The sequence below is a fragment of the Aplysia californica genome, unplaced genomic scaffold, assembly GCF_000002075.1.
Source record: "Aplysia californica isolate F4 #8 unplaced genomic scaffold, AplCal3.0 scaffold01320, whole genome shotgun sequence".
In the NCBI taxonomy this organism is placed as follows: domain Eukaryota; kingdom Metazoa; phylum Mollusca; class Gastropoda; order Aplysiida; family Aplysiidae; genus Aplysia; species Aplysia californica.
The window spans coordinates 87,148-97,271 of NW_004798590.1; the positions used below are offsets into that span (position 1 = coordinate 87,148).

Genomic DNA, 10,124 nt, shown 5'->3' on the forward strand with positions numbered 1-10,124 from the left:
CCCCCTCATCTCCATGTCGCTCACTCTGTAAACAGAGATTAGACTGACGTGCTCATACCATCTCCGCATCCTGGAAAGTCTTTACGCGTTAATTGAGTGAGCACTTTTGGCCTAAGGTTACGGTAACTTGATACCGCAGTTGAGCTATCTTCAAATCGGAAAACTTTGCCTAAGAATATCATTTCCACGTTCGTAATGAGTTGTTGGTTTTGGGGTTATTGGGCTTTTTTTTTAAATATAGTTGTTTCACACTCCCATGAACACAATTTAGATCATTTATAAGGAGTGGGTGCTTTGTTGTGGTTTGTGCCTTCTTTCCTATCAAACATCTATCGTCCTGATCTTTTCTCCTTCTTTATTTTTGTGTTTGTTACTCTCTTGTAACACCTTTAATCTTCGGCATTTAATATAATATGACCTTATAGTGTTGCAAGTGCCGTAAAATTCTTACTAGAGAGAGAGACCTAGAGAGAAAAAGGTAGAGCTACAGAGAAAGAGATAGAGAGAGAGAGAGAGCTAGAGAGGGAGAGAGAGAGAGAGAGAGAGAGAGAGAGAGAGAGAGAGAAAGACAGAGAGAGCTGAAAGGGAGAGAGAGATAGCTAGAGAGAGTGACAAAGATCTAGAGAGAGAGAAGGAGAGCGCTAGAGCTAGAGAGAGAGGGAGAGAGAGCAAGAGAGAGAGAGAGCTAGAGCTAGTGAGAGAGAGAGAGCTAGAGCTAGAGAGAGAGAGAGAGAGAGCTAGCTAGCTAGAGAGAGAGAGAGAGAGAGAGAGAGCTAGAGAGAGAGAGAGCTAGAGCTAGAGAGAGAGAGAGAGAGAGAGAGAGAGAGAGCTAGAGAGAGAGAGAGCGCGAGAGAGAGAGCGAGAGAGAGAGAGCTAGAGCTGGAGAGAGAGAAAGAGAGAGCTAGAGAGAGTGAGAGAGAGAGAGAGGAGGAGGAGGAAGGGTGCGAAACCAACCGGAAAGAAATAATAAAACACAGAGGGACAGATAAAAAAAGACAAGGACTGAGACCTAATGGGTGAACGAAAGAGAGAAAGAGAAAAAGAAATGATTTTTTTTTCTTGTCCAGCATGTCGTCCTATAAGAAGAGCCAGTTCCTCCACGTATCAAGGTTTTAACGAATTGTTCAGGAGGGACAAAAAACTGTTTAATGTAGGCAAAGATAGTATAAGTCAAGATGGGCCACTCAGCCTAAAAAGTGTCCGCAGGAAGTATGCTCTTTGCTTCAGATGGCGCTGCAGTCTGTTTTGAAGCTCTCTTTCGTTTTTCCAGAAGAAGAATAGGAATAGCACCTCCTTGCGTGCGCAGATCGACTGCTGTTCAGCAGCAGTTCGGGTACGTTCAGTGCGGAGTTTTAGGATTCTTTTATTTCAATGACCTCTCGCCCTTCATTCTAAAGTCAAATTAAACGAGGTTTTTTGTCAGCGTAACCATTTTTAAAAAGCGTTCTTCCGAAATTTATCCCAAAACTTGCTAGTTTCACTTTGATTTTTAAAAACTCAAGTAGGGTAACACTGTTCGCAAAGAGTGCGCTTTTGTGAAGAGGGCGCCACCAAATTTTGAGGACACTTTTTTAATTGGCTCAAAGAGAGAAGTGGCCCATCTTGTCTTGTACTATCTTTGATGTAGGTAAGTATGAATGATCTACACACCGGACACGTTCAAGCCCTAAAAGCATTTTATATGATTTAGGAATTCTTGGCTTTACTGTCGAGTCCGTAGTAATTCTTGTCGTGTCATCCAAGTTGTAACAATATTGAAATCCATTCCGCACATCTCAAAAGTGCGCTAATTTTTGAAGCAAAGTGAAACCGTTATTTGCTTTTTATAGCGATTTTAAGGCGGGGAACTCAATGAAACGTATACAGAAATGAAGCCCATGATGCGAGCTTTCGATTCGGGTAAAAGAATGATTTTCACGCCAAAATCATGATACGTGGATCTGGCTCTTATAGGACGAGGTTCTATGTGCTAGCCGTAGCTGTTATGTGATCTCTGATTACACGCCCCGGCCCCCATTCCCCCTCCCCCCCCCCACCTAACCATCCGCAACCATACAGAAAACAGTTATTTAACGAACCAGGCTGTTTCCCGCTAACTACACTTCGTCCCCCGCTAAACGCTCCTTGGCTACCCGCTAAACATCCCCTTTTTACCCGCCAAATACCATCATCAGGTTTTTAGTCCCGCAAGGCTGTACGAACAAGGCTCAGTGATGTACGTTGGAGGGGGGGGGGGGGGATTGGGATGGGATGAGTGGGGGGGTAGTGGGGGGATGAGTGGTAAGCGGGGGGAGGAGGGGGTGGAGGGGGTGTAGTTATAGAGGAGGCAAAGGATTGGAAGAAGTCGAAGACTATAACAATATACCAAAATAAATGGTCGCTTTTAAGCACAAGGGGGCTATCCCGAAAAATGCTGTGTTGAGAAAATCTAAGGTCAAATTTTTGCCCCTAGTTCAGTTTCTTTTTAAGACAAGGAGAGTTTTCTCTACAACCAAACAAATAGACACACCAATGAAACCAAGCTTCTCCTTTAGGTAGGGCAATGCCCACTTTTGGCGTAGGGCAAGATTTCTGGAAACCCCCAAAATCTGGGTTAGTCCGCTTGTCCTTAAAAGGTAACAAATATCACACACAGTTGTGCACACACACTGGTATCGGAGGATCAGTGTCCATGTATTGTATTCTTCCTCGAGAAGCCTTTTTCTGTTGGTAGTGGGTGGTTGGCGAGTGCTCTGGCGTGGTTTGCTCCTTTTTTCCTATCAAACATCAATCGCCCTGATCTCTCCTCCTTCTATTTTTTGTTTGTTACTCTCTTGCAACACCTCTAATCTTCGGAAGTCATATGACCGTATTGTGTTGCAAGTGCCGTAAAACATTTCCTAAAACTAACTTTCTGATGGTGTGCTGTGGTTGTTTCTATCATGCCCCAAAGGTTGCAATGACAGACCCACCCGACACACACCTAAACCAACTGTTGTTCACGTAGAGACAGGAAATACTACATGAACACACAATGCCTGTGTATGTATTAGTAATACTACTATTATAATATATCATATTCTCACCCGCATTTGTTCCGAAAAAAACAAACAACAGAACCCATTTCTTTCGAAAGATAAATGCAATACACTTTCTTGTTATGTCCTATAAGTTTTCCCAACCTTGTCATTCAATCAGAACAGTCCTTCTTTACTGTTTGTTTAGTTTTAGTAGAGGTTTTACGGCGCTCGCAACTGCATAAAGCCATGTGAGCGCCAGGGGGTGGATGTCAACAGAGGAGTCCTTACAGGGAATCAGACTTACTCTGCTCACCTCTTTAGCTTTAACAGCACAAAGTCTGCTTCGACTATCAAGGTACCGCGGAAACGGCGGGTCACAAGACTGTGACAAACATACAAAAGAAGTACATTTAGAGGGAAAATGACGATAGTAAGGATTAGGAAAGAAAAAGCAGCAGTTCCATGTTGCAGTTCAGGCACAGTCGTGAGCATGATATCGATGAATCATCCCATTTACAGTAACAATTCTACAGTGCATAAGAACATGGTTAATTTCCCCCCTTTGGAAATAGCCTGAAGACATTTCAGTCAGTAGCACCGCCAGGGGGGGGGGGGTCCATACTGTATTCTTCATCCCTTCAGAAACTGTATTTTCCTACGTCGGTCTTGGAGACGTAAAGATAAGTGACTTTTTGATCACTACTGTCGAAGAACTTAGGTCGTAATAGAATCATTGCTGCTCTGAAACAACCTGCAACTGTGTTCAACGGTTTGGTAGGTGGTTGGCGGGTGCTCTGGTGTGGCTTGCTTCTTCTTTCCTATCAAGTATCTATCATCTTTATCTCCCCTCCTTCTTTTTCGTATTTGTTACTCTCTTGTAACACCTCTAATCTTCGGCACTTATATGCCTTTATTGTGTTGCAAGTGCCGTAAAACTCTTACTAAAACTAAAACAACCTTTTGATTTATTGATTTACTTGACTATTCACAGTCGACAGCTATTAGTTTTCTTTTCACCTGAGTATAGGAGAAGAGGAGAAGCTGGGATTACAAATATTTTTGACGCCAGTTTAAAAAAAATAAAAGAATTCATTTTAAAATATTACCCCTACACGTCTTGGAAAAATGTAATGCAATAGTCCTTGCAACAACTTCTGTTCTCACCTCCACCCACCTCCACCCACCTGCCTCCCCCCCCCCCCAGCCAACCCCTCCTCTTCTGCCCCAACACTCTCACAAAGTATGGAAAACATTGTGTGCAATTTCTGGGTCAAGAAATCTTGTTAGGGTGTGATGGGTTTTTTCTATCTTTTAATCTAAAAGGTTTTACACCTCCATCGAGACACAATTTAGATCATTTAGGAGGCGCCAACCCGGGCCGAGAGGGATACACAACATCCCAGCAGAAAGTCCGAGACACTCGATAAAACTTTCTTCCCTCTCGAGAATCGAACTTGGGTCTCCTGGGTGGGACAGCGAGGCCCCTGACCGCTACACCGCATACGCTGGTATTTGTAAATGGTGTGGGTGGAGTCTTTGAAGAAAAAAAATTAAAATCCTGTATGTTAAAAAATAGTCGTGACATTTTTCTAGGCTGCTTTGAATGTGGTCTGGGACAAATGGGTATTTTATCATGCGTTAGTGATATTTGTAACGTTATATTCTCACACGTATTTTGTATCGAAAATACACAAAACCATTTCTTTAGGAAGATAAATTTTAATACAATACACTTTCTTCTCATTTTGATCTTAGTGTTTTATCCAGTTTTCCCAGTCCGCGTCATTTAATCAGAAGAGAATGCATTAGTAAATGATACGTTCACCATCAGCTCATTGTCCCCACCGCTATGTCACCGTCCCAAAAAGGGTACATTGATTTCGTGTGAACACTAGATGTTAGAAGATTGAGTTGGACATGAAAGAGGGTATCATCTCTCCGAATCTCAAGGAACCATTCAATTAATAATAATAGTAATAATATCAATAATAATAATAATAATAATGATAATAAAAATGATAATAGTAATAATAGTGATAATAGTGATGGTAATAATGATAATAGTGATAATAATGATAATAGTGATGATAGTAATGATAATAATAATAATAATAATAATAATAATAATAATAATAATAATAATAATAATAATAATAATAATAATAATAATAACAATAATAATAATAATAGTAGTAATAATAATACTAATAATAACAACAACAATAATAATAATAATAATAATAATAATAAAAATAATAATAATAATAATAACAATAAATGACATTTATATAGCGCCCAACCCCGATTAAAGTACACAGGCTCTGGGCACTTTACAATACAATACAATACAATATACAATATACTATACTACAGTAACACAAGACGTTGTGTTCTGAGCAAAGAATATCTCTCTTAACATTCATCTTATCAATCTAAAAACAGAAGCTGACAATTTTTTAAAATATCGTAACAATGAAAAAACGTAACAATGAGGTCTAGTAGCATGTAAAAATAAACTTGAGCCCTCAGTTCTGAGGTTACTTGACCTAGTACACACACCTGGGGTATGAGATTGCGAGCTCGGGGGTTCGAGCCTCAGCTCGGTCCGACGTTGTGTCTTTGGGGAAGACACTTTACACGAACCTCCCACTTGGCTCGGTCCTAGCGGAGACGGACGTTAAACTAAGAGGTCTCACCCTTTAAATAACCTAATAGTGTTAATAGTGGCGCTAAACCCGTACCATTTCACCATGTTCACACCTGGGGTCTCCATTCTCAGTGGCGCCACGTTAAGGTAGCTGAGAGGTCATGCGTGATAGACACTTTTAGCTTACTTAAGCCCAGGGTCATTTTGTACACAAGGGGTTTTATTCTTCACATTTTAGAATACTTCAAGTGCGAAGATCTCTTTGAAACTTTCAATATTTCTCAAAAAAATCATATTGACAGACTGCTATGCAAAGCGTACGGATCGGATTTACGAGTAAATTTACTCTTTGGAAAGTGGTGGCACAGAGTTCCCGATGTCGTATGGATACGATAGTAAAACACTACGGATGGATAGAGTTAAGAAAGTGTGTGTCGAAAATGACGTTTACCCAATGTCCAATGTCCTGACAGTAACTCGATATCCCAGAATTACAAAGTCCTGTGTGAGTTTCACAATTTGTTAAGCTGTTTTGAATGCAATTCTTCGAATGTAATGTTGATACCGACTCCGAATTATTTTTCGATTTTGATAGAGCAGATAGAACATAATTAATTTGGTTTGTAACCTCGTGGTCTTAGTAACTCAAAACGGGCAAAAGAGCGAAGATAGAACTTTGTATTTCTAAAGTAGCGAAGAGCTGCCAAACTTTTACGCCGCAATCAACCCAGCTAAGGCAATCTGGGGCACAGCATACTTCAGACATGTTTCGAACAATGCAATACAAAAAGTAAAGTTGTTCCCCCAAGGGATTGCCTTGTTAGTGAGACAACTTCCTGGGCCTTAGGCATGTTGTGGTGGGGTGGCCAGTTCCTTTCCACGCCACCTTTACTTCCCCAACTCGAAGTCAGGTACCCATTACTGCTGGGTGGCCAGTTCCTTTCCACGCCATCTTTACTTCCCCAACTGGAAGTCAGGTACCCATTACTGCTGGGTGGCCAGTTCCTTTCCACGCCACCTTTACTTCCCCAACTCGAAGTCAGGTACCCATTACTGCTGGGTGGAAAGCTATATAAACTGAGATAATCGAACGTGAACAGCCTCTGCTCCAAAAAATAAAAAATCTCCACCCAGGATTCGAACTCGCGTCTTTCACGTGCAACGACAATAAATAGCCTGATGACAATTGCGCCGTAGACGCTGGCAGTTTCACTTCTGTTCATTTCCTCTTTTTCTTTCTATCACACAAGAATACCTCAACCTTTAAACTCCAGCAATCGAAAGAAAGCAGTATTCAGTAATACCTCCTCCTAGGCCATTTTCTTCGGGTGGCTTTGTGGACGTTCATAAAGAGGATAATATCTTGATTATCAGGGAAGCTTTAAAAAGATAGCACACGTTTTTAGAAAATTGAGCATGAGATCAGAAAGAATAACAGAATTTCTCCTAATCCAGAAGAGTCACAAAAGGAAGAAAGTTATTATCGTAATAACCACGAAGTAAAATCTTCCAATGTCAATAATAATATTATAGGTTCAGAAAACACTACCTGGGCAGCCAACTTACTGAATTAGGGCAGGAGAAGAATAGGGAGGAAGAAGCAAACATCATCCGTCAAACACGAACTTCCTTGCTCGCGACACAAAAGCAATCAATGTTTTTCGGATGAGATTGTCTTCAGTTTTGTTTCTTTTTTTGGTGACATTCAAACATTCCCTTTTTGAACTCATTCGCTGGAGTTGATAAAATGAGAAACCAGCAATTAGCTACCAGTCTTGACTTGGCTTCAGATTGACGTCTTGAATGTAACTTTTTATTTCGCTGCTCTTTGTGGGCAATATGCTTTCAACTTCCACATTTGATTTTCTCGAAGAAGAAGAAGAAAAATAGATATGATTCGAACACTGTGCAGTGTGTGTATATTTTACAATGAAGCCTCGCTATTGTAGTACGATGTTAGTTGATGGTATCAATTCTGGGTATAGCAAATAATGAGTCGCTTTAAGTGTGTATCAGGACTCTTGTGTGTAAGCAGACAGTTAGCGTTCCACGCAATTATCAATTACCACAATATACCTTTCTTTTAATCTCTCTCTCTCTCTCTCTCTCTCTCTCTCTCTCTCTCTCTATCTCTATCTATCTATCTATCTATCTATCTATCTATCTATCTATCTATCTATCTATCTATCCATCATCTTCACCCCCAGAACTCTCACGTCGACCTAGAATAACAATATCCATTTCATTGTACACTACTATATGAAAAAAGTAGATTCATTTGTTATACTCATTTCAAATGGGATGAAAATTTATATTTAATCGTTTACCTTTTCAGAAACACTAAGCGCCCGAGCAGGACTAAAACTCTGGGCTGAGACAGGTGAGTGTGATAATCATCTTGGCTCAATCTCATAGTAATTATGATTGTTTATCGTAAACTGTTGTTGGGGGAGGAGGGTAAGAGTTATCGTTGCCTAGAGGTGTTCGCCTCTCATTCAAAGGTCCCGGGCTCGAATCCTGAGAGCAACGGAAATGTTCTCTAAAATTAGCTCCTTCACCCCCTTTCCTGCTCTCTAGCCATGTTCTGTCGTCTGCTTTCCTGTCCACTTTCTGCCCTCACCCCTATCATCTCCTTTGCCACCTCCTCTGGGCTCCTGAGTCGCAGCCTTTCTACTGCTACTCCTTGGCTCCTTCTTACTGCTGTCTTTCTGCCGCACCCTGATCTTCTGGTAGGAAAGATCTACTCTTAGCCTTCTCGGACAAGGGCGAAAAATCTCGGAGGTCACGTGTGCAAGTTGAGCACGTTAAAGATCTCTTGGTGGTCCAAAATTGATACGAGTAGGCTTCGGACGCCACTCTGGAAAAAGTCAAAATTTCCTATAAATTGAAAATATTTAATGTGCCCCGCCCTAAAACACTTACCGAAAAATAGTAGTAATAAAAATACGTTTGTTTATTGTAAACTGTAGTCAACAATATTATTGAACTTTTGGGAAGCGGGGTGAGTCGGCTCTACCTGTCAAGGCAACCCGGGATGAGCGAGATACAGTATCCCAGAATAAACTTGGAGATACTCGGTGACATGAACGTTCTCACCCACTGCTCGATTTTCGCATCTCTACTCGACTGCTTGAAAAAATGGTGAAATGGTTTAGGTTTATCGCCCCTATCAACACTATTAGGTTATTTGAGAGGCGGGACCTCCGAGTTAAACGTCCATCTCCGAAAAAAACCGAGCCAAGATGGAGAAATTGCGTAAAGTGCCTTTCCCAAGAACACAACGTCGGGCCGAGCGGAGGCTTGAACTCCCAAACCCTCAATCTCACGATTACGAGTCTGGTAGCCTCACCACAAGGCCACGGACACCACTCTACTGCGTGAAACGACCAAAAGAAAAAAACAACTAACAGCTACGGTACTGGTTGGTGTATTAAACTTTCAAATGATATCATTTTTTGCTGACCCGCTGAGAGGAACTTGTCGCCATATTATTTTATTTTGACTAGGGGTGAATATCCTGCAGTGGTCGAGTGTGTCTTGTGATTTTGAAGAGCTTTGGAGTATGTATCTTGTATATCACTCCAAAGGTCTTGTATTTAAATTCCTGCCTGTGGTTGAATGATGCGTCTGATGTGAGATAATACAACCTTTTTGTCAGCTTTACTTTTCTTTTCATATTGAATTTTAATTAGAGAAATAATATAATTTAAATGTGTATGTATACTTGCATGTGAGAGAGTGCGGTGGCGGAGCGGTTCGAGCCTCGGTTCAGATACGGATTTTTTTTCGCCCCCTCCTGCCCACCCAGCAGTAGTGGGTACCTGACTCCCAGTTGGGGAAGTAAAGGTGACGTGGAAAGGAACTGGCAATCCTACCACAATATTATGCCTAAGGCCGAGGAAGTTGTCTCACAAGCAAGGCAAACCCCAATGTCCGGATCGGATGCGGGAACAATTTTACTTTACTTTACCCGCTTGTGTTTTTACGGTCCTGTACAGTCAAGAAAACGTTCACTCTGAGATAATAAAGTATTATCTTATCTTATCTTATCGTAGCTTAGCTTAAATATCAGGAAAATGGGTGGGCGTTAAATCCTGCACTTGATACAAAAAAAGACATTTCAACATTTCAACATTGCTAGCCATTGCTGAGACAGCTATATAAACAGACAGTAATGGGACATTGAAAAGCCAAAGATAAACAAACATTACTGCTCATCTAGTCTCGATTGTATTCTCTTTTACTTGTTCTTCTTTTCTTTCCGTTTCTTGTTTTAATAGGAATAAGTAAACAACACTCAATTTTTAATTTGTATATTATAATGGCGAACATTCAGTCTCGTCAGAAATCATAGTAGCGAAGAAAGTCTTTGTTCTTTCTAGATAAGTGCTTTTCAAGTTTCGCACAGCAATCAATTCTTCAAATTGTTTCCACCAACCTGCGTATCTCTTATCTTCTAGAATAATAACGCTATGTTC

The 10,124-nt window shown here is 40.9% G+C and overlaps 1 long non-coding RNA gene across 1 annotated transcript in view; it reads left to right on the forward strand.

The window, feature by feature from the left end:
- The window catches only part of LOC101847082, a 41,362-nt gene that overhangs the window by 19,506 nt on the left and 11,732 nt on the right, over window positions 1-10,124 (forward strand). The window contains exon 2 of the long non-coding RNA XR_221214.3: window positions 7,982-8,026. This is a non-coding gene — a long non-coding RNA (uncharacterized LOC101847082). The remainder of the gene's footprint in view (window positions 1-7,981; window positions 8,027-10,124) is intronic.